Source organism: Anser anser (assembly GCF_964211835.1).
Source record: "Anser anser genome assembly, chromosome: 4".
NCBI classification, from domain to species: Eukaryota; Metazoa; Chordata; class Aves; order Anseriformes; family Anatidae; genus Anser; species Anser anser.
The window spans coordinates 63,358,924-63,380,868 of NC_139724.1; the positions used below are offsets into that span (position 1 = coordinate 63,358,924).

A 21,945-nucleotide genomic window follows, 5' to 3' on the forward strand; every position below is an offset into this window, starting at 1 on the left:
ACGAGCAACACAACACAAAGCGTAAAGAAAAAGCTGATAAACTGCTAGGGTTCCAAAACACCTCTTCTGGCTGGAATTTAGGTGACGTGGAAGGCATCATCAAGGCAGTACTTCTGAATTTTACCCCTGAGTGGTTATCGCCTCCTCTAGAAATTACCATGCACGGCTTAAGTTCCTGCCTTTTCATAAAACCAGTAGAATAACACCTGCTATTGGCCAGTGTTAGAGGCAGGGTATTATTATGCAAGACAGAATTTTGGCTCACCATTCTGTTTTTTCTGCTTGAACAAAAAAAAAAAAACGCTCCAAACTTTTAGCAGTTTTAAATGCTGAAAGGGATTGTGCTGACATGCTGCCTTCTTTTGAGCAGTCTGTGGGTTTAGCTTCTTTTAAAAATGTAAGTAAGTTCTTGGGGGTAGAATCCATACCTTTTTCTAATCAGACGCCACTAAGCACGTTACAATTTTGGGGAATATATGATCAATCATGAAACAGACAAAAATTTTAACTGTGGTATGTAGACTTCCTTGTAAATGCACAGTTATTTCAGTGTTTCCTCTTTTTGTAAATTAACACAAACACCAGAATATCAGGAGCCTAACATGTAAAAAAAATAATATAACTGTGCTGCCAGGAGCTGCTGTTTCCCTTCCATTAGTTATTTGGAAGATCCCAGTGGCTGTGATTTTGAATATGGACTGCAACTAACATGTTAACGTGAAAATTATCTTTGCTCTCATTCCAGTACTAAAAGCTGCTTTTCTGCTTTGTGTGTGTGTGTGCGTGTGTGTGTGTTATAGTCAAATTAAACATAGCTACAGGTAGTTCATACCAACTTCAAAAGACCTTTTTGTTGTGGAGTGGCTCAGCACAGAGAATCCTAGGCTGCTTGTCATGCAACAAGCTCTTCTTTCCAGAGCCCACAACATTTACAGGCTTTTCACCACTTACAGTGATTTACTGCTGTTTGACCCTTCTTCCAAGGCTCTGCAGCTACAAGAACATCCCCCCTCTTTTTTTTTTTTTTTAAATATCGATTGTTGTTTTTTTCTTTTTTCTCTTTACTATTTTACCTCTTCTTCTCCCTTTCTCCATCTTCTCTGTTTTATTCCTGGGCTCCTTTCCCCAAGCTGTGTGTTTAGGTAGCTCTGTCTGTCCTGGGTTCTCAAGGGCTCTCTGCTAGCAGGTCTGTCTCCCTCTCACCTCTGAGCAGGGAAGCACGGTCTGCTGTCCTGTTTAAGCTTTGAAATGGGCCTGCGTGTGCACTCCAGGAACAGCACATTGTTCTAACTGGTAACGAAAATACGTGACTAACGTACTCCTGATAGAGCTGCTTCCTCTTAACCTTAAAGCTGATTTTTGTTAATGACTTCTTCCTCCCATGGAAGCGTGGAAAGCAGTCTGGGAGTGCAGGTTGTTCATACAGAAAAACAGATGACGGGGTTTGACATTTCACAGCAAAAAGATGTCTAAAGACTTATATCAATGGGTTTTGTTTACTGTTTTTTCTGCTCTTGATTTTTTTAAACTCTGAAAATAATAGTTATGCATTCTTACTAAGGAGGTGGGCAAGTCTTTTCCAGCAATGAGCAGTCTGTTGAGTCACAGTAGCTTACATTTTTTCCAATGCTTTTTTTTTCTTTAAAAGAAAAAAAATATTAATCATCCACATATAACAAATATGAGAAAGAAACTGTTGTTTGTTCACTGTATATCAGAATGAAATTAAAGTAGAGAGAAAATATAACAGTCAAGGAAATATAACAGTCAAATATAAATATGTCAAGGTTTGACGTAGTCGGCTTTGTTCTGTTTTTCCTATGCCCATATATATACATTTTTTTTTTTAAAGCAGAAAATCTTAAAATTTGTGGGAGACGGGCAGCATTTGTTCATTATTCAAAGCCCTACTTACACCACGAGGGCTGTGCTGCCTGCTGAACTTGAAGGATATGGGTTCTGTTCACAGGAATGCAAACCAGTGATTTACTCTGTTTTTTCTCCTTTTCGCCCCAGAGTTTAACCAGCACATTAGACTAATATTTTCTTGCTTGCTAGTGGCAGTTTCTGTTTCTTTTTTGTTTTGGATTTTTTTTTTTTTGGTAGTGGAAGTCATTAGAGTTTCTCCCAAGAGAATCACTGCCAAAGTAAACAAACATCTTCATGAAAGGAAAATAATGTCTGTGGAGCATTCAGAATTCCGTGTTTTACAGAAGAGTATTTATGGCAACCAACTAGTGAATTAAAGTGAAAGAAATCCTATTTCTAGTTTGCTGCTTCTGCTGTCCTAATTGAATGTGGCAATTTCTGCTAGCTTCTCAGCTGTGCAGTGCAAGTTCTCGGTATTAGTTTTAATTTAAGATGAAGGAAAATATAAGATGAAACTCAGCTTAGGAGGATTTATTTTTTTTAATTGTTGGGAATTGAATAGTGCTTCTGCATGTAAAACCCAGGGGAACTGCTGTTGTCTCCAAAATGTTCTGCATGTGGTTGGCAAGAACAACAAGGACAGAAGAAAGTTCAGCTAAAAAATTCATAAGGGCTGCCTGGTGGAATGCATTGCAGTCAGCTGCACACCTCGGTGCTCTTATCCCTCTGAACTGATCATTTTTAGCTGAGATGAAACATTCTGAGGAACAGGAGGCTGGCAGATTTGCAGCGTAGATTGTTTGAAGGTTTAAACACTGTGACAATCTCATCGTACTGCAAGTCTGTAGATAGAACGTAAGCTCGAGTTGCTGAAAAATGATAGAAAGGCTCCATGTGTACAGCCTACAAAACTGTGAAGAGCTTATATTCTGTGCTGCAGAAGCCTGTGTGCTTTCCACATCCCGTCCAGGAGAGCAATAATTCCCCGGTGGAGCAAGCAGACACTTCACATTTGTTGAGGATGGGACCGTATCTCGTTCTTTGTTTGGGCAGCAGCTCTCACAAAGGGGACCAGTGCTAACTGGGGACTTGCCAACACCATCATATGTTTCGTGACAAATGCTAAGTGTTCAAAAAGTTGGCACTACACAATAGAGATACTGTCAATCTCTGTTTAATTCTCAAAATTGCTTGTCGGATTTTAAAGCTTGTGTTGTTGCTGGTGCACTCACGCATCAGATAGCATTTTTAACAGTCTTTATAATATGTCCGGTTAATTTGGCTATATTACTAGGACATAAAACAAAATGATTCCTAGGACAGAGATTGCTAAGGTTTAACTGCTGATTTTTTCCTATCTGCTGTGTGCAGAAGAACAACGTGTCCAGCCGTGTGTACCGCTGTAGTCAGAACACTGTTTTCGCAGCTTCTTTCCTATGTGCAGCTCAGACACAGCTGCCACTATTTACCAAACATGAAGGTGTTGTTCACAGCTCGGGGGGTAAGTTTGGGATCTGCTGTAAGGAACGCACGAGGCAGCTCTATTAATTGCATGAAAGTTCAGTGTGTGTTTATGTGCCTGAATACTGTGGTGTTACCTCTGAAATTCTGGGGCCTGATCTCACCATCTTTGGATAGGTCTCCAGAGATTGGTACAGCCGACTCGTGCTACGAGTGACTGCGTGGTGATTCCAGCGTTGGAATAATCTGCTCCAAAGACTTTCATACCATGATCTGACCGTATTTAGGAGACCAGCTAGGAGACCCAAGGAGATGTCTGGAAATTTTTGAGCAGGGAGGTTTTGAAACAGAGCTCGTGTATGCTGAATGGCATCCTGTTGGTAGCCTGCATCACCTGCATCAAGAAAGCGAGGTCTGCCCCTCTGCGGGACTGCACAGACCACGTAGCCTGTTAAACAGGAGGAGTATATGTTTGCACCTCAGCAGACTGTAAAAGTCAGTGCTTTAAATTTCTAGGGGAAGATTTGCCAAAGTTTGCTCATTAAACCTCTGGAAGCTGTAGGGGAGCATGTTCCCCTTCTGAGCCATGGCATCTGTGCTGTGCTAAAAGCGAAGACAGCCTATGTGATGTATATGTGAAAATATATTGTCTTCTACTTGACCTTATTTCCTCTTTGAATGTAAGATGGATGTTCAGCAATTTTACAAGAACACCCACTGTTTCACTAAAAAATATTTTCAATGGATTCTGTAAGAAATTTGCTGCTTTAATTAGGAATTATCTTAGAAATTAGTGGTACAGATCCTTCAGATTCGCTGTAGGACTAATCAAACTTTTATGTACAGGCTAGAACTGAAGAAATACGGACTGAAATTAAGAAAGCTATTAACCGTATCATTGTAACTAATTATGACTATATATCCAGTCACTGAGGTGAGGTCGACAACTCCAAGGCTGGCCATTGCGATATCAGAGCTCAACCAGTCTGAACTGCTGGGTCACTTGAGGGAAGGATGCTCGTCTTCCCGTTTCTGGAGGGTGTGCAGTGTCTGTTACGAAATATTCCAGCACCCATGGCACTAACGTTGAGACTGGCCGGGCGATGAGGCCATGCCTCTGGGAGGAGGAAAAGGAAGGCCTGCACACAACGAGGAAGAGGCTTGAACTCAGCTCTTCCATACAGCAAATGAATGTGCCCCCTGGGATTTTTTTTTTTCTTTTCATTTTTTTTATGTATTTATTTACTTAAAGGTATTATGTTGAATTTCTGAACAGTGCAGGGTGACTGATAGTGAAGCTTTCAGTTATTTTGCTGCCTGTCTCCCTCCTCCTTCTAAATATGTCTAACCCTAGCAGGGCTCAGAAATAAGAACTCTCAAGTCCTCTCGTATACTTTACATCTCTCTGATCTACTGATCAATTTTGAATCAATTTTAGCTTCATCTTTTTTTTACCATTCATGCTATTGTGATGATACAAAGACACAGAAAACCAATATGCCTCTTTCACCATGTATATTTGGATTAATAAAACTGTATTATTCTTGTGGTTCTTTCCTTGGTCTCATTTATAACATTTTTAATAATTAAAAAAATAAAGAAATCCAAGGAAAATTATGCCAAGAAATATGTAAAAAGATGAATGCATTAGAATATTTGTGCTAAAATATTTTAGAGTGCATTAGCAGTACAAAAGAATCATTGAAACCTGGGAAATGTAGTGAAAATAATGTACTTCAATAAAATGAAATACTAAAAAAGAAAATACATAAAGTCATCCAGGAAACCTTAATTTTCTGCTATAATGAGAACCTGAGGGGAATGTGGAGTTAAATTTAATGTATTTCTTCAAACTACATTTTTAACCCTTTATGCAGTGTTTTACTAAGAAGAACTAGGGTTGTTTGGGTAACTTAATTGTTAACTCCTCTACCTGCGTATGTTTAGATTTTTTGCAAGTTTAATCTATCTCTGGCACTGGAAGTCATACCTTCTAACTGCATAGCTACAAGGTGAAGAGACCAGGGAAAAGTCAGACTTATTATGTTCATCTTTTATAAAGAGAACAGAAAATCTACTGTAATTATGTCATTTCCTCTGTCATTATGGTATTGAGAGCCCAGATCCATTTTTATGCGGTGGCACAAAACAGTTTACTATTTAAGTATAGTTTACAGGAGCCACTTTGCAGAATTGATATTCACATATGCCACAAATCAATTGTACCCATGATATTAAAAGGGAAAATTACTTAGATCTTTAAAAATTCTCAAACCTTGATAAATCTCCTTGAGTAACTGTGATATAATTTTGGTTCAATGTGCTTTGACTGGAGGTCAGTCAAAGTGAATCATCCAGGGAAGTTTTGTTTTCCTATTTGTAATCTTTTTTTGTGCATGCCTATGTAGTGTGTTGTAACTGAAGAGAAAAAAAAGCTTATAAATTTTATACATCAAGAAATGAAAGGGCTTTTCATTCTTTCATTCTTTCTTTCTTTGTCTTTATTTCTTTCTCTCTCTTTTTTCTTTTTCTTTTTTTTTCTTTTTTCTTTTTTTTTTTGTTTTTTTTTTTCCAAATAACCCCTTTTTTCAACTTTGAAAGGTCTTCTTTATATGAGGAAATTTACCCCATATAAACAGAGACAACAGTAATATAATTATACCTTGTGGACACTTTAATCTTGTATGAATGCCTGTAGAATACAAGCGTCCACATGGGGAGTTATACCATCACAACTAGAGTGGTGTAATTATGCTGGTGAATTCTGTATGAAGACAAATGCTTTATGAAAGGGAATTTTATTTTGTCTCTCCACTTTTCAGCTTATTCATGTTCCAAACTAAAAGGACTTGATCAAATCAATGGAAGTAATGAAAATTCAATGGTTATCAAGTAGACTGTCAAGTGCCGAGGAAATCGGAAAATAATAAATATATATGTTTCATGATAATATTCATGTGCATTGTCATTCTTATTCTCTCACCCGTGTTTGAGTTTGTGAGGGGTTTAGTGAAAATTAATAAACAAAGTCTGTTTTTTGCTCAGCCTCATAAACTAATATACCCAGTACCTAAACACTGGTAGAATATTATGGATTCTTAGCTCTTATAAAAAGCAACCAGGATTTCAGGCAGATATGACACTGGAGAATTACTTGAATACTTGTTAGTGTCTGCAGGTCTTCTGCAGCTAGTGCTGAGCAGATTAGCCATTGAATTTCTATATTTCCTGCATCTCAGTTAAACTGTAATTACTTAAATATGTGAGTACCAGAACAGTATTCAAAGTCTTCTTTACAAAAATTGCCCATTTACAAGAAAATAACTTTCAGTATGTTGGTAGGGGTGTAGAAAAACTTAAATAGTTATTTACAGAATGTGCTTGGAGTGAATTACAAGCATGTCTCAATGTAATTGTTTCAGAGACTTTTAAGACAAGAAGAGCCCAATAATTTTGGTGACCTAAGCCAGCCCAACCTTAATATTGACCACAGAGCATTGCCTTGACATTGTTCCTTGAAGACCATTATTTCAAGGTGAGCTTCATTAAAAAGATATCTGGTTCATATTTAAAGAGTTCAGAGAACAAAGAGTCTACCACATCTATACCAGCACTCGCTACTCAGGTAAAGTGTTTTATTTGTGGTCTGATTTTGGATTCAAATTCCTTTGTTGAATCTTTCCAGGATTAAAAAAGCCTTTAGCGCTGGACATCATTCAATGAAAATACTTACAGGCTGGGATCAAGGCATCTCGGCCCTCTTTTGTTGTTAAGCAAATTTCGTTGTGCTGCTTTGGTTTCTAACCGTAAGGGAAGATTTCCATATCACCAGTTTTTCCTGTAGTTTCTTTCAAGTTTACAAACAACCTTCTTAATTAAGGACATCAGGGCTGTATGTGGCCACAACGGTTATTACTAATGAGAGAATTACAGCAGGAGCAGAACAAAAATGTGCTCTCCTCTTTCTGTTTTTGAAGCATGGAGGAAGAAATAAGGACAAGTATATTGCATCTATCAAAATTTTCATTTTTCATGTGTCTTGTCACAAGCCTTTTATAATGAGCAATGCCACGTAAGGTATTCCATTGGATGTTATTCTTTCCCAAGGCAAGCTGGTTAGAGGGACACACCAATGTGGCGTCTTGCTGTGATTACCTGAATGTTTGTTTTTGCCCTGGCTAGCATTGCATACAATGGTAGGGCTTCCTTCCTGCTTCATATTTAGTTTATCTGCTAAAATTTCTTTGTGGGTTGAAAATACAATCTCCAAATTTATAAATTGTTTACTTTTTGTTCCAACATATATAACCAATTTTTTATCATTGATAAAATATACATTTGTGACATGGACATGAATTAAAGTGATGCAGGTTACGAGGGTAGTTTGGCTTTACCTTTTTTATTTCCTACTTTGACAATTTTTTACCTGTAAAATTTCCTGGCACTGATTTTTTGTTTTCTTCAAAGCATGTCCCAATATATTTGCCTAAGACTATGAATAGAATTAGTCCAAAAAGTCTTTCCAGTGAGCTCAGTCTTGGAACAATGCAAATGAAAGACGGGTCTGATTTTGACTATGAGTAGAACTCTGTAAGTTATCCGTTTTGTAATTAGAGTACAGAGATTTTTGCATAGTGCTGACATTGTAATCACTGTCATGCAATGGTTAGGTAAGTGCTTTAAAAGCATATAAATATATGGTTTTGCAGTTGTATCCTGTCACTCTGAAGCTGCTTTAGGCCTGCTGTGCAAGCAAAATGAAAAAAAATATTTAAATTTCCATGTACTTAGTAATAGTTTCCAGTCCTCAACTGTTCTCTGCTGAGCAAACTGTGTGCTAGTCATGGTAATGCCTCAGCTAGATGATCTGAAGAATTTTTTGATGTCCTGAAAATAATGGGATCGAATTTATAGTGGTTGTGCTGGGGTCTGTGTGAGGGGCAGAAGCACTCCAGAAGTGCACACAAAAGGGAATGAGGAAGTCCATCAGCCTGAGGACTACTTGCAACATGACCCTGAGTAAAAAATGAGAGGTGCTTGAAATTGTGAGCAAAGAAACCGTCTCCTGCTGTTTGCTCCCTACTGTGTTCAGGGAAACAGTACATAGTGTACATGCTTTGTAAATAAATAGGATAGCATTGGATAAATGCCTACAACTATCACCAAGTCAAGGCATAACATAAACAGTATCAAAAATCAGCTAATTGTCTCTAATTGCATTTACCTACAATGTTTATAACAATATCTTTGAAAGTCCTCAGTGAGAGTGAATTGAGAGAGAGATAACACATCAACAGAACTGGAATAAAACTACACAACAAGTCTGCTTTGCAGTTTGGAGCCCTAACTAAAAATGATATATTTCTAATAGCAATGGGTATTTATTTATTTATTATTTCCTAGTGAGAACAAAAACTTGATAGTTAGAGAATCGTAGTAAAGCCTATGCTGGAAGGGAGCTCTGGAGGTCATCTGCTCCAAGGGTTTGAAGAGATGCTCAGGGGCCTGCCAAGACCAGGGACTGCCAGGGAGGAAGGTGTCCCCGCTTCTCTGGGCAACCTGTCCCAATGTTCAGCTCGTGAAGAATTTTGCCTTATACCTGGATGGATTTTCCCCTGAAGCAGCTTGTGCCTATTGCTTCTTGTTCTGTCAGAATCTCCATCTTCCCTACAACGTTTTAATTGTTGGAAGACTGTGTTCCCCCCTCAGCCGTCTGAGGGGCTGTCTGATATTTTTTTTAATATTTCTTTGGAGCTGGATGGACCATGGCTGAACACAGATGTGCCCTAGCAAGTGCTGGGTAGAACGGTATGGCCACATCCTCCTGCAGGCCTAGCGAGGCAGCCCACAGTCTGCCTTCATCGCTGCAGGAGCATGGGGCCTGCTCGTGTTCAGCTCGCAATCCGCCAGCGCTCCTGGGGACATTTCTGCTCCCACACCCCAGCCAGTCAGACCCAACCACCACTACTGGCTGGGATAATGCTGCCCTAGATCCGTTTGTCCTTGTTAAGCTTCCTGCAAGGTTTATTTTCTGTCAGAAGAACACCTCCTTTTAACCCCCAAAATATGGTTTCACTTTTGAGCACGTATAATGAAACCAAAGCACAGAAGGTCACGAAACTTCATGCAGAGAAGGGAGGTGCTCTCCTTAGTTTACCCTAAAGCCCAGTGACTTCAGCGCTCACCCGCAGCTTGGGACACCTGGGTTCAGTTCCTGACGTCTTTACAAGAGTTGGACCCATGTTGCTCACAACCCTGAGCGCTGCCCTCGGGAGGAGGCTGGAGCAAGCCGTGACATATTCCAGGGTTCCTTCAAACTTTCCTGTTGCCACGGTAATATTCATGTTTAATATACTTTTGATGTTTCTCAGGCGAGGAGTTGCAAGTGTCGTACCTCCTCAGTTAACCTCTGATTACTTGTCACCTGTGCACTCTCTCTTCTTCTTTTTTTACTTCAGAAATGCAAAAGTCCAGAGAAATTCCCCCAAACGATTGAGAATAAACTGCGCCCAGCTCTGGTGTGATCTTTATGACGTACGATGTCTTTGCGTTAGGTGTCTTTCCTTTGATGTGAATGAACTTGCCTGGAGTGAGGTGATTAGTCATGACTTGAATGCTTCCATCTTGGTAGTGCTGGTGAGTAAGTAGGGGCTACCTGAATTTAATTAAAAAAGGTACTTATTGTAGTACTGTTTGCTTTGAACATAGTGGTACTTGGGCCTCTTTATTCTTTTCGTACCTCATATAGCTTTACCTATACAATATAGTATGTTTTGTGAGATAAGAAATCTATTTGTTTTGTCTTAGTGGAGCCAGGAAATACCTGAAAATATTTTCAAATGCTGCACTTCTTTAACAAAAGCTACTTGGGTATAATGTTTTATGTACTGGGCAATAAAAAGTTGATCAATATTTGTTGCTACTTTTGTTGTATTTTGGAACCCAGGTGCCAGAATAAACAAACAAACAACAACAACAACAACAAAACACACCAACAGCAAACAACACCATTAACGCTGGCAGTTTCCTTGCACAATAAAACGTGTGCAGTTGACTCCTCCACATTACATTGCACTTGCAGATATCAATACATGAAAAACAAAGACAATTTTAATTTGATTAGTATGTTGGAGGAAATAATATGACCATAGTATATTTTTAAGATCATCTCCAAAAAAATGTAATATCTTCAAAATTTCACACGAAACTCATTAATTTGGAATTTGTAGCTTAGCATGAAAATGGCACAAATTTCCCTCCATTTTACCAGCAGCAAAGCCAAAAGCATGGCTGGCGGGCATGTGCTACAGGCATGCAGGGTGCCAATTCTGTCAGAACGGAGAGCACTGCTTTTTAGGACTTGTCTGCAAATATGCCTTACCATCAGTAAATCCAAAATGAGGATTTGTTCTGAACATCATGGGGAAGGTAAACACCTTAAATTTTCTAAATCTTAGGAAAATCTAAAAGATATCATTAGATGGAGGTTTCTGCTCTGAGCGTGAGATAAATCTGTATTGGGCTGCTTTCTGATGCACAGAGCAGTATCAGCTGCTGATCACCAGCACCCACAGGTACTGCAGTACCCTTTGCTTTGTGGAAACAGATTTTGGCAGCAGGCAGTATTATGTGCAACATAAAATCGACCAGATCTTTGGAACATCTTGTTTCCATAACTGAGTGCTAAAAGGGGAAATTTTAATGGAAAATGAGACTTCTCAAGGAAATCCTGCTGGGTATTCTTAAGGCTATGCTTTAATGAGCACACAAGTAAGTTACCTTGGAGAGGAAAGCTAGTCTAGTAAAGAAGGCAGAAAGGTGATAATTAAACAAGAAATCAATATGTTAAATATGGAAAAGGGGGACATAACTGGGAATGAAAATTAAATCTACAAAACGTAAAAGACTTTTGGAGAAGATAAAGGCAATAAGGAATTAGTAGTGGCCAGTAGAGCTTCAGACAATAAGAAGACGTTACAAATGTATTAGGAACAAAAGAACAACTAAATCAAGTATAGATTTCAGTCTTGCAGAAAGAGACAGAACAGATTCAATGGCTGGAAATCAAAGCTTGAAAAATTCAATCACTATAAAGATGCAGTGAGGGTGATTACACGTAGGAATAATTTCCCAGTGTAGGTAGGTGGTAAGCTTGCCATTGCTAGGAATTTAATCCAATTGGATACACTTTAATCTGACTCTGGGAACAGGCTTGTGAGTGTAGAGTATCTGTGTGGATGGCTGTGGAGGTCATTTCTACAGTGCAATCCGTACATCTGCAAATTTATATTTGTTCTTTGTCACTCCCTTCTTTCATAAGCTGTGGAAGAGAACAGAAAGCTCTCACTGCCCTCAACATGTTCCGCACGCTCGGCTCTGCATCAAGACAATGACTTAAAAAACAAGGTCTCATGATTCAGGGCTACAGCTGGCCGATTGCCCAGGTTAATTCTGGATTTTTTAATTTCATGTTGCTCTGAAGCATTGGAGACAGGCGTAGCTGGTAATGAAACCTTGGAGAGACGGGGCCAGTTCTCTGTGTGAAGAGGAATCCTCTCTTTTGGAGAGCTGCTAGTAGTAAGGCTGTTTCTTCCCAAAGTCAGGGTAACAAGGACTCTGAGGTCTTCTTGCTTTTCTCTTCATTATGACATATAGGCATATCTGCATTCGTAATTATGATCATTTGGGCGTATCTCATGTAATCATATAATCAACCCACTAGCATTACTAGAGCCTGGAGCAGAGGCATCACAGGGTTTTTTGGTGTTCATATTAGTCTAATTTCTTCAAGGCTGAGGTTTTTGTTTTGTTTTGTTTTGTTTGTTTTTTTGCATAACCCAACTCACTGGAGAATACAGTGGTAAATGGGCGAGGTGTTATATCACATACAAGATAGCAGGTTGCCTGTTCTGCTTTAAACTCAACTGATTTATAAAGATCCTGTCAGCTTCATTTTGCTGCAATAAGAGTTATAGGTGACAAATACCATTCCTTTTTTTTTTTTTTTTTTTCAAAACTGGCTGTTTCTAGTCTGGATGCTTGATGGAGTTGCAGGGCTGCCACACACGCAGCTCAAGTGCCTATTTACTGGCAGTGTGGAACAGCTAACAAAGGGTTTGTTGTGCTTGCAGCAGCGTTGCCTCTCAGTTCTGATTTTTTTTTTTTTTCTGCAGTGCTCTCTGCCTTTTGTTTAAAAAACCCTGTCCTTCCAAGGCAAAAATAAGAAATCTTAGTAACAGTACAGGTCGTACACCATGCTGGAGAGGGAGGATGCAATAGTTGTTCTTATTGTTTTGGTTCAGTTGCGTTACAAACAGTGGTGAGCTGAAAGAGGGATTTCAAGCTGTTAGTGGAAGCCAGGCAAACACCATCATCTCCTGACAGGCAGACTGGTCTGTCAGTGTCCTGCCTGGTGAGCATGCTGACAGGCAGCTCTCCTCTTACACCAGTCCCTGTTGCACTTGGGTAAAAGTACTTGCTTGCTTCACAATATCCTTCTTTCCATAAGGGAAGCTGAGGCTGTCAGCAGACACCTATTATCATCCCACTAGGTTGTGAAAAGAGACCTGCAGTTTCATCAACATCATGTTTTCTCCTTAAGCCTGTGAAGAAAAGGCAGCCTCTGCCTTACACGAGCCATCATGTATTCTTTTGTCATTTGTGGGACCGACGGAGGGTCGCATTTGCAATTGCTATTTGTTGTGTGCAAGTGGAATTGGCACCTGCACGTGTAAATATACGCGTTGGCGTATCGAGGAAGACACCTTACTTTGTCTATCATACAGCTTATCACGTCATTGATTTGCATCACATATAACGTTGCCTTATGATATATATATGGTTAACCACATGTCGTTGGCTCATGCTGTACCCACCTTCTAATAGGTCGCTGAATACCTATCTGTAGCTTGTTGTGCTTGCGCAGGGATTTGTACACATGAGCTGCAAGCTAAAGCAAGTCTGTCTGGAAACCTGGAGATAGACAGGTTGAGAGAGATGAAGGGGAAAACCCAATAGATCCAGATACTTCCTCGAATGGTGGAACTGCTGAGGAGTGGTTTGCTTTCGCTTTTTATCTCCTGAGGTGTGGTATACCCATGTTCTTCACACTGAAGCGCACTCCATCATGATACCTTCCAATCTTTCTGTGTCCTCACAGTAAGATTCCTTACATCCCCTTAGTTCCTTCACCATGGTGTTATGCCTAGTTTTCCCTAAGGCTTTTAGCTACCGTAGCTTGGCCTAATGACCAGGAATGACCCAGCAGATGCTGTGGAGGAGATGCAGGCATCCTAGCTACAACTGGTACATGTCCAGTATGGTCAGCAGCCACTTCCAGCTGAACCTAATTGACTGCCTTTCTCCTCTGTGAGCAACAAAAATTAATGACTTTGGGAGCTACATTCTGTGATGTGCTAAACGTTGTACAAGTCTGTTTTAAGATCTTACTGTTTTAAAAATGTCTACTCAATTCAATTTGGTTGAAGCTGAACAGACTTGACAGAGAGATAGAATAATGCACGCAAGCTTCATTTCCTCAGGAAGCCATGCTAAAAAAAAAATCTACCTAGGAATACTTTCTGCAACCATTTGAGAAGCTTGCCATTAATTATCAAAATGAAGAAGCAGAGCGTGCTAACACTGTGTTGATTTAAACAATCAGAATCCATCCCTCAACAAATAGACCTGCTGAAAAGAATAAAGAAAAAAAAATCAGGCTTGGGCGCTGTGTAGCACTCATGTTTAGCATCTGTATCCATCGTAGTAACAGCCTCCAATCCTAAAAATCACCCTCCCCATCCCACGCTCTACAGAATATACAGAAGTTAAAAGGAGCATTTTATTTCTAAGGTGTCTAAGAAGCTCTGTCTTTGAGGTTGTTTATTCAGACTGGGTCAGCCTGAATTGGCTTTTACGTTCCTGTGTCAGTGCTCCTGGAGCTCTTGGAGCTCAGCATCTCTGAAGGACTGCTGCTCCGCAAGGCTTCCTGCTCAACGTTCCTCTTGCCCTTTACTGCTCACAGAGCTTCTGCCCTGTGTAGAACACACGTATCTGCACAAGCTTTGCTGAATCATCTTGGATTCATTGATACAAAGAAACAAAGAAGGATAATGCACATTTTTTGCATCACTGTTCCTATCGCTGTAAAAGTCAATATAAAAGGCTCTAGAGTTTCTGAAAATGGGGTTTTGGCTTATTTTGCGAACCAGCCTTCTGAGAATGATTTCCTTTCTTTCTATGTTCTGAGGCCAGCCAGGAAGTGCAGTTTCTGCAAATCACCTCTTGTATTTTGGGTTAATCCAGGCCTTCCTGTGCTTTACTCAGTTGTTGTTGATGCATCTTGTAATTTATATGGAATGTGGTTCATCTGTGCTGTGACTAGAAAATGCTAAACGCAAGCATTCAGTCATAGTTTATGCATCTGGTGATGCAGACTGGGATTTTTAGAAGAACCCAGAAGAATTAGGCATTCAAATTTCATTAAAATGCTGTGGAAGTGAAGCATATAAACTCTATTAAAAAGCTCAGTCATTATCTATAACTCTTGTTCTCTCTCCGGTTTAATTTGTGCATAAGTTTGCTTAGGGAAGAGTCACAGATGAGGCTGGTTTTGCACACCTTGTGTTCTCATTAGTGCTAAGGTGCAGTCCTATCTTAGGCACCTAGACTAATTTTTAAATGCAGCTTCATGTGCTAATCTAACTACTGGTTTTATGATTAAAACATTGTTTTCATAGCCATAGAAACTATTGTTTCCATGAAACAGATCAATAAAATTGTTCATATTGATAGCTTGGTGAGTATGATTTTGAAAATATATAATATTTTTGTATGACATCTAACCTGCAAATGATTTGTACCTTTCATGCTCTGAAATGTTTGGATATACACAGGTGAATAGAATTCACTTCAGAAAATAAAATGGTACTAGAGAACATGAAAGAGTTGGATATGTTATTTATAAATACAATGCAATGTGACTTAAGATTAAATTTAATATATTTTCAGTTGTCTAACAATGCAAAAGCTTGGTGTGTATGCAAAAATCGGTAAAGTAAACTATAATAAATATAATAAAAAAAGAGAGATCAATTGGATACACTGTCAGATGAAGAAGATTAAGTAGGGAGTGGAGTTTGTTCTGCATTCAGAAAGGACGCATGCGGCACTACAAAATATGCTTACTGGAGGAAGGAGTTAATACTTTTTTCAGCGTTGTTCAGCCCTTACATATTGCAAAAGAGAATTAATGGCTTTTCTGCCTGGTGCTGAAAATAGAAGCCAAATTTAAGTTGTTTCTTGAAGGCAGATACAATTAGATCATAAAACTTGTGGCTTTTGGGTCTAAATAATAGCATAAGAATGGACACGCTAAATTAGAGCAGGATACTGTCTCTTAACTGTTTCTGAGGGGTGAAGATAGGAACAGTGCAAGCATGGAGTGATGCTTTCCCCAATTTCCAGCTGTGTGCAATGCACATAGTCCTTGAACTGTAGATTTAAGTGCATTATATATTTAATAGCCCTTTCTGAATCCTTTCTCTATAGATTTTTCTAATTATTTATTAAACCCACTTATATTTTTGTTATCCACAACATTCTCATAGCCATAAACTATACAGCGTGGCTCTGAAGTTTGTGAAAAAAATAATATTTCTCTTTGATTTAAACTGCACTATTTGCAGTTTAGGTCTTATGACACAAGAAACAGAGAACAATTTGTTCCTTACTTACTATCTCTGTGCTGTTCTCAGTTTTATATACCATTGTTATATTTCCTCTTAGTTATCTTTTTTTTTTTTTTTCCCAAGTAGAAAATAACTTTCATCCAGCCTCATACAGTTACAGGCTTATGCTGCTGTTCATCCTTGTGGTCCAGCATATGCTATCCCTACTTCTAGTAAACCTTTGGACATGGGTCTGTCAGAACTACGTGCAGTGTTTTGGATGTGGGTGCAGACTGGTTTTATACAGTGGTGCAATATTTTTGGGTTTTGCCTTTTTTTTTTTTTTCCCCTCCTGTAACGGTTGTAACCTTTTGCTTGCATTTTCTGTCTGCCAGAAAGCACTGGACAGATATTTGCAGAGAGATCTCAACAAGGAGTCCAGGATTCTTCCTGGAGTGATAATTTATTTATAATTTATCACTGTGCATGTGCAATTAGGGTATTTTTTTTCCCCTATGTGTATTACTTTGTGTCTGTCGACATTAAACGATGTGTGCTTTTTTGTTACTGAATCACTCAGTGTTCAGCATAACAACACCTTTTGAAGTATTGACTGTTCTAAGTAATTTGCATCATCAGCGAACTTTGCCATCTCATTATTAATCCTCTTTTCCAGATCATTTATGAATGTACTGAAGAGAATAAGTTCAAGTGCAGATCCCTGATCACTTCTCTCCCATGGTGAAAACAATTTATTACTACGCTTCAACAAATCATTAATCTACTAAAGAATTTTCATCCTTATGATAACATAGTTTCTTTAAGAGCCTTCAGAGAGAGAACTTGTCAAAACACTTTGACTTCTGGAAATCCAAGAACATTACAGCAATCCACAATCACCAGCTTGCTGACTTATTTAAAGAATATTAATATCATCAATTACATCAACCCACGGTAAATTGTAAACCCCACATTTAGTCAGGTTTCTGCTTCTGCAAATATTACATTATTTGTGTACTAAAAATAGGTACAAGTACTTTCATTATTTGTATAAAGGCTTCTAGCAGTTAGTGACAATTTCTGCAGCAAAGTTATTGCTATGCTGCTAGAAACTCCAGAGTGAGGTACAGATTTTCATTGACCCTGAATGTAGCATGGTTTCTTTGTGATAGAAGTCTTCTATTTATTTTCCATAAATGACATATCCCTGAAGCAACAGTGAGGGAATGAAAGTTACATTTTATCACTGTAACATTTGCAGAAAAGTGAACTGCTAAACTCCCTATTCATAATGAAACTTGGACTTGCCGTGAGTTCTTAAAAAGCTTACCTGCAGGTGCTTAATTTTTTTTTTTTTTTAAATTTAAAAATTTATATCTGAGCTTTATGAACTTCTGATTAAACTTTTAAAATAAATTAAGGGTGAGAGGATTAGACAGGGAATTGGAAATGAACTGTGGTATCTTTTGCCTCTAGCTCAGCATTTTGAAGGCAACCCAAATGAGATGTGACAAAGTGCAGTGCTCTCCTTTCTTTTTGCTGACCTACGTGTAAGTGGAGTTTGGTCTCTGCCAAGTTCTTTGTGTGAACGGCCACGTCACCGTCACTGCTAGTATAATTAGCACTAATTAGCCCTTCATTGGAATTTAAAATAAATAGGCCATGATTTGGATATCACAGACACCAAATGATCTACCGAGATGATCCACCCGGACTAGATGAACAGCCTGCTTCCCCCAGCCCCTCCTCTTTTCCACGAAGTGACAGAAGTTATGAAGATATGCTTTAAGTGGCTGATTTGCCCAACTCCCTTATTTTGCAGAACGTCCTGCCATATTTGAAACTTACACTATAAAATCTTATAGAAAGACAGTTCCTGAGTGTTAGCCTAATAAAGCCACATTTTTATCTCTTATGGGTTTTAGTTGCTATTGGACGTTTCCTTCCTGGCCTCTAAGGACATGTGAAGAATATCAGAGGAAGTCCTCATGAGCTGATGTTCAGAGAGGTTCCTACTTCCTCAGCTTCCTTCACACGGCTCCTTCTCAAGACAGCATCATTAATCTACATTGTCCCTTTCTTATCATGACTCTGCCAGTTTCTTATCATGTTTCTGCTGCCTGTCCTGCTGCCAGAGTATCTTCAAACCTGTAAGTCTGACTCCCTAGTCGTTTCTGTTGGTCTTTGTACACTGATAGATGTCACAGGGGTGGAAAGAAAAGTTCACTTTTTCAGAGGAACACTGGATGCAGCTTCGCATCTGCACATGTGTAGTCTATGGACTCTTTGGTGACCACCCTACCCCTTTCTCTTTGCTTGACTCTGAAACCCCAGCTGATTCTTCTCTTCCCCAAAGCACCTACAGGATTTTCTGGAGCTTGGGTGCCTCCTTCATAAATTTTCCTCTGCTCATTGGAGAGAAGAGGAAGTTCTAGAAGCTGGAAAAGGGTCACTTCCTCAACCACACTGCTTGTCAGTAGTTGGCTGGGTCAATAAAGCTGCAGTGGGGAGCCTGATCCTGCTGCAATTCAGAGCAGTGCACACGAGGCTTCTGGTCAAAGTGTGTTGGCATGGAAATTTGTCAGTGCTCTTCTGGGATGCTTGTCATTATCCTAATGGCCTTTACAGTATAGTAATGGGAAAAAAGTTGATGGTCTCAATGTCTGTTTCACTGGTGTACTTCAAAACCAGTTAGTCTTGGCACTAGAGTCAAGTGCATGCAATAGACAACCACGCTATTTTAAAAAGCCTATACATTATACCAGCACCACACAGGTCTACAGTCTTCAAACACAGATGCATGGCTTCAAACAAACAAACAAAAAAAACCCCACTAGATGTTGTCCTGGAAGTAAAGAGCAGCAGTGTGAATCTGCTTTTCACATATTTTCAACAAGTTAATAGCTGTTTTAGATCTTTAATCTAAATGAATATTTGGACTTAGTTTCTGAACAGTAAAAACCTGCCAGCTATTTCAATGCAGGCAAAAACTTAAGCTGTCAACATATAATTCCTGAAACAAGTAGAATTTCAGGAATCAAGTAAGAGACATTTTTTGTTTCCCACACTAGGTCAGCACTTTCTTGTAGAGATAGTTCATCTCATAATGATGCGCTCTGTGGAGGTGAGTCATTTCTGCATTTTGGAGAGCAAAGTCTCTCTTTTAGCTGTCTTTTCTCTGCTACCTTCCACATATTTTTCCTGCATTTGTAATAGAATGATACTGCCTGCTGCTTGCAGGTGAAACAGCTTCTCATTTGCACTTTCCTTACCCATAAAGAGGCTTATAAATGTATCAGGTTATGGCTGAGAAAGCTAGATTACATGCCACCTGAAAGGTACCACCGATTGTTCCAGAATGACCTTCCTTAATTAACAAATAGTTTTTTCTTTATGCTGGTCCAACTACTTTGACAACAGCTACAATGCACAAGTGGGGATGTAATTACACAGGGCTGAAGATGCCTGATAATGGTGAAGCAGTCCCTCTTCTGTATAGAAGTAGCCATGTCACTATGGCTATGCTAATACCAGCATAACCGCAATACACAAAACCAGATGTACCATTTAACTACACAAAGATAGTTAAAATGAGTGCATTTTAACTGTACAGGTATAGTTAAAATGGGCATTGTAACACTTCTGTGTATGCAAAGCCTTAGAGCAGAGAAATGCTGAACACATTCTGCCTTTTGGAAAAGTATCTGTTGCCTAAGGAAGATCATAGCCTTCCTGACAGTGTGAAACTCTCTTCAAGCCATGTAAGTTCAATTCTTTATATGTAGTCAGACATGAAATTGAGTTACAGTGCTTTAATATCATGTCTCCACCCCGTTTCAGTGGAGAAAAATCTGTGTGCATTCCTGCAACCCATCATAAACACAAGGCAGAAATCACTAGATCGAACAACTCAATTTCACAGCGGTCTAAATGAATTAAATTTTCATAGGTTTGCTTGTGATCTAAGAGTGCACATGCAGTCTGTTACTATGCTCAGATGAAGTCTAGGAAGTTATTAAATAGTACTAAATTAGTTTTGTGACTGATCCTCAAACTAGGATATCAACGTATATTGAGGAAATGAGTCCATCCAATCTGTCAATAAAATAAGACTTTTGGTCAATGCATTTGACTTGCTTGTACACTGATGACTGTTTTTTTCAGAGGTGGTATAGAAACCACAATTTCCATTTGAAATGTTTTCAGGCATGCTTAGTTAGCTTTTCCCATTTCTGCCTACAATTCCATGTGTGTGCTTGTTTCCAGAAAATTACATGATTTTTTGGACTTCAGACAATTTTACCTTCATAATGAATCTTTTTAAGTTTTCTCCAGCTGTCACAGATTTGCTGACCAGTGAAGAAGTCTCTTTAGAAAGTCAAAACACAATGCTATGAGACAGGCTGGTTTGGGTTCGATTCTGAACAAGACCTTGCTCTTTACTTCATAAGTTTATTAAAAGAGATAAAAGAATTATTATAGTGTTAAATTAATATCTCATCTCTTGATGACAATTACACTTATGGCAAGAACATTACCGTCAATTGTAATGCCTGAAAATGTTGTGAAAACTTCAAGAAACCAAGATATAATTCCACCTCATCAGGTAATGCCTCTGGGTTAACGCGTGGAAGAATTCCATGGGTCCTGTTCGTTCCGAGTTAAGGAAGATTATGGTCGTATCAGAGTTCATGCTAGCTGCATTTTAGCTGATACTGAGGACCAGTATTATTTGCAAGACAAATTTGAACATAAATGTTGTCAGCATTTTTTTCACACTTTTTTGTTGTGAAACAGAAACCATTGATATAATGAGAAGGAAGTTAAGAAACTCCCTCTCAGGATACCATGAGTTTCTTACATATTGCCACACCCAGTCAGCAATAAACAGATCTCTTAATTGCAGCGAATCTGGATTTCTTTAAATATCGTACTGCAAGCACTTGGCCAAATTCTTTATAGTAGCAATATTCACAGCTGCCTCTTGTATCCAAAAACTCCCGAGGTCAGAATTTTGTCATAATTTTTTCATCTTACTAGCAGTTTCTCCCCTTTATTTTTGAAGGCTGTTGGATTTTTTTTCCTTGCTTTAAGAAAAGAGAAATGGGGAGGAGAGGAGCGGAGCGGAGCGGAGCGGAGCGGAGCGGAGCGGAGAGGAGAGGAGAGGAGAGGAGAGGAGAGGAGAGGAGAGGAGAGGAGAGGAGAGGAGAGGAGAGGAGAGGAGAGGAGAGGAGAGGAGAGGAGAGGAGAGGAGAGGAGAGGAGAGGAGAGATAAATAATAGCTCTAAACATTGAGCTATTATCTATAAAACTGACTTATGATGGTGGTGGAAATTTCCCAATACTTCACTCCTTGGGAGGAGCAGCATCTAGTGAAAAACATGCCTGGATGTTGGGGGTAAGAATACTTTCATAAAGCTGCTCATCGCTGTTTGATCTCTTCTTAGAGTCATGAGCAAAAGTACCAATACTCTTTGAGTAAAATGGACCTTTAGACTAATTTCTCATCAACTTTAAAGTAATCTGTCAGTTGTGACTTCTAACAAGGTAGAGGTAGAAGGCTTTGCAATGTGGCTCCCATTAAGCCAGTTTTCCAGTATGTTGCCAGAAAGTTTTTCTGTGTTGTTTTTTATTTTAATCTTTATGCAGAATTTGTTTGCATAAATTCTTTACTATAATTCATTCTTTACTGTAAATTTTATTCCACAGCAACTGCATTGCTTTTTGTAACCATGTAATGAGTGGAGCAAGCTTAAGAATTGTTCCTTGCTATTTTTCTTTTTTGAATGAAGATTCCTATTTATAGGTGGGGATGGGCCCCACAGCTCACCTTTTGATAAGAATAAAACATTTAAACTCTATCAGACCTGTCAGAGTCAATCTAAGAGAACATGCTATTTTTAGTCCTACTTACTTTTTGGATAAAAATCTTTTTTGAGAGAAAAAA

General features: G+C 38.9%; 1 long non-coding RNA gene across 1 annotated transcript in view; it reads left to right on the forward strand.

Moving 5' to 3' along the window:
* The window catches only part of LOC310898554, a 72,558-nt gene continuing 50,613 nt past the window's right edge, over positions 1 to 21,945 (forward strand). Inside the window, exons 1-3 of the long non-coding RNA XR_014583420.1 lie at positions 1 to 6,865; positions 9,789 to 9,966; positions 16,675 to 18,148. This is a non-coding gene — a long non-coding RNA (uncharacterized lncRNA). The remainder of the gene's footprint in view (positions 6,866 to 9,788; positions 9,967 to 16,674; positions 18,149 to 21,945) is intronic.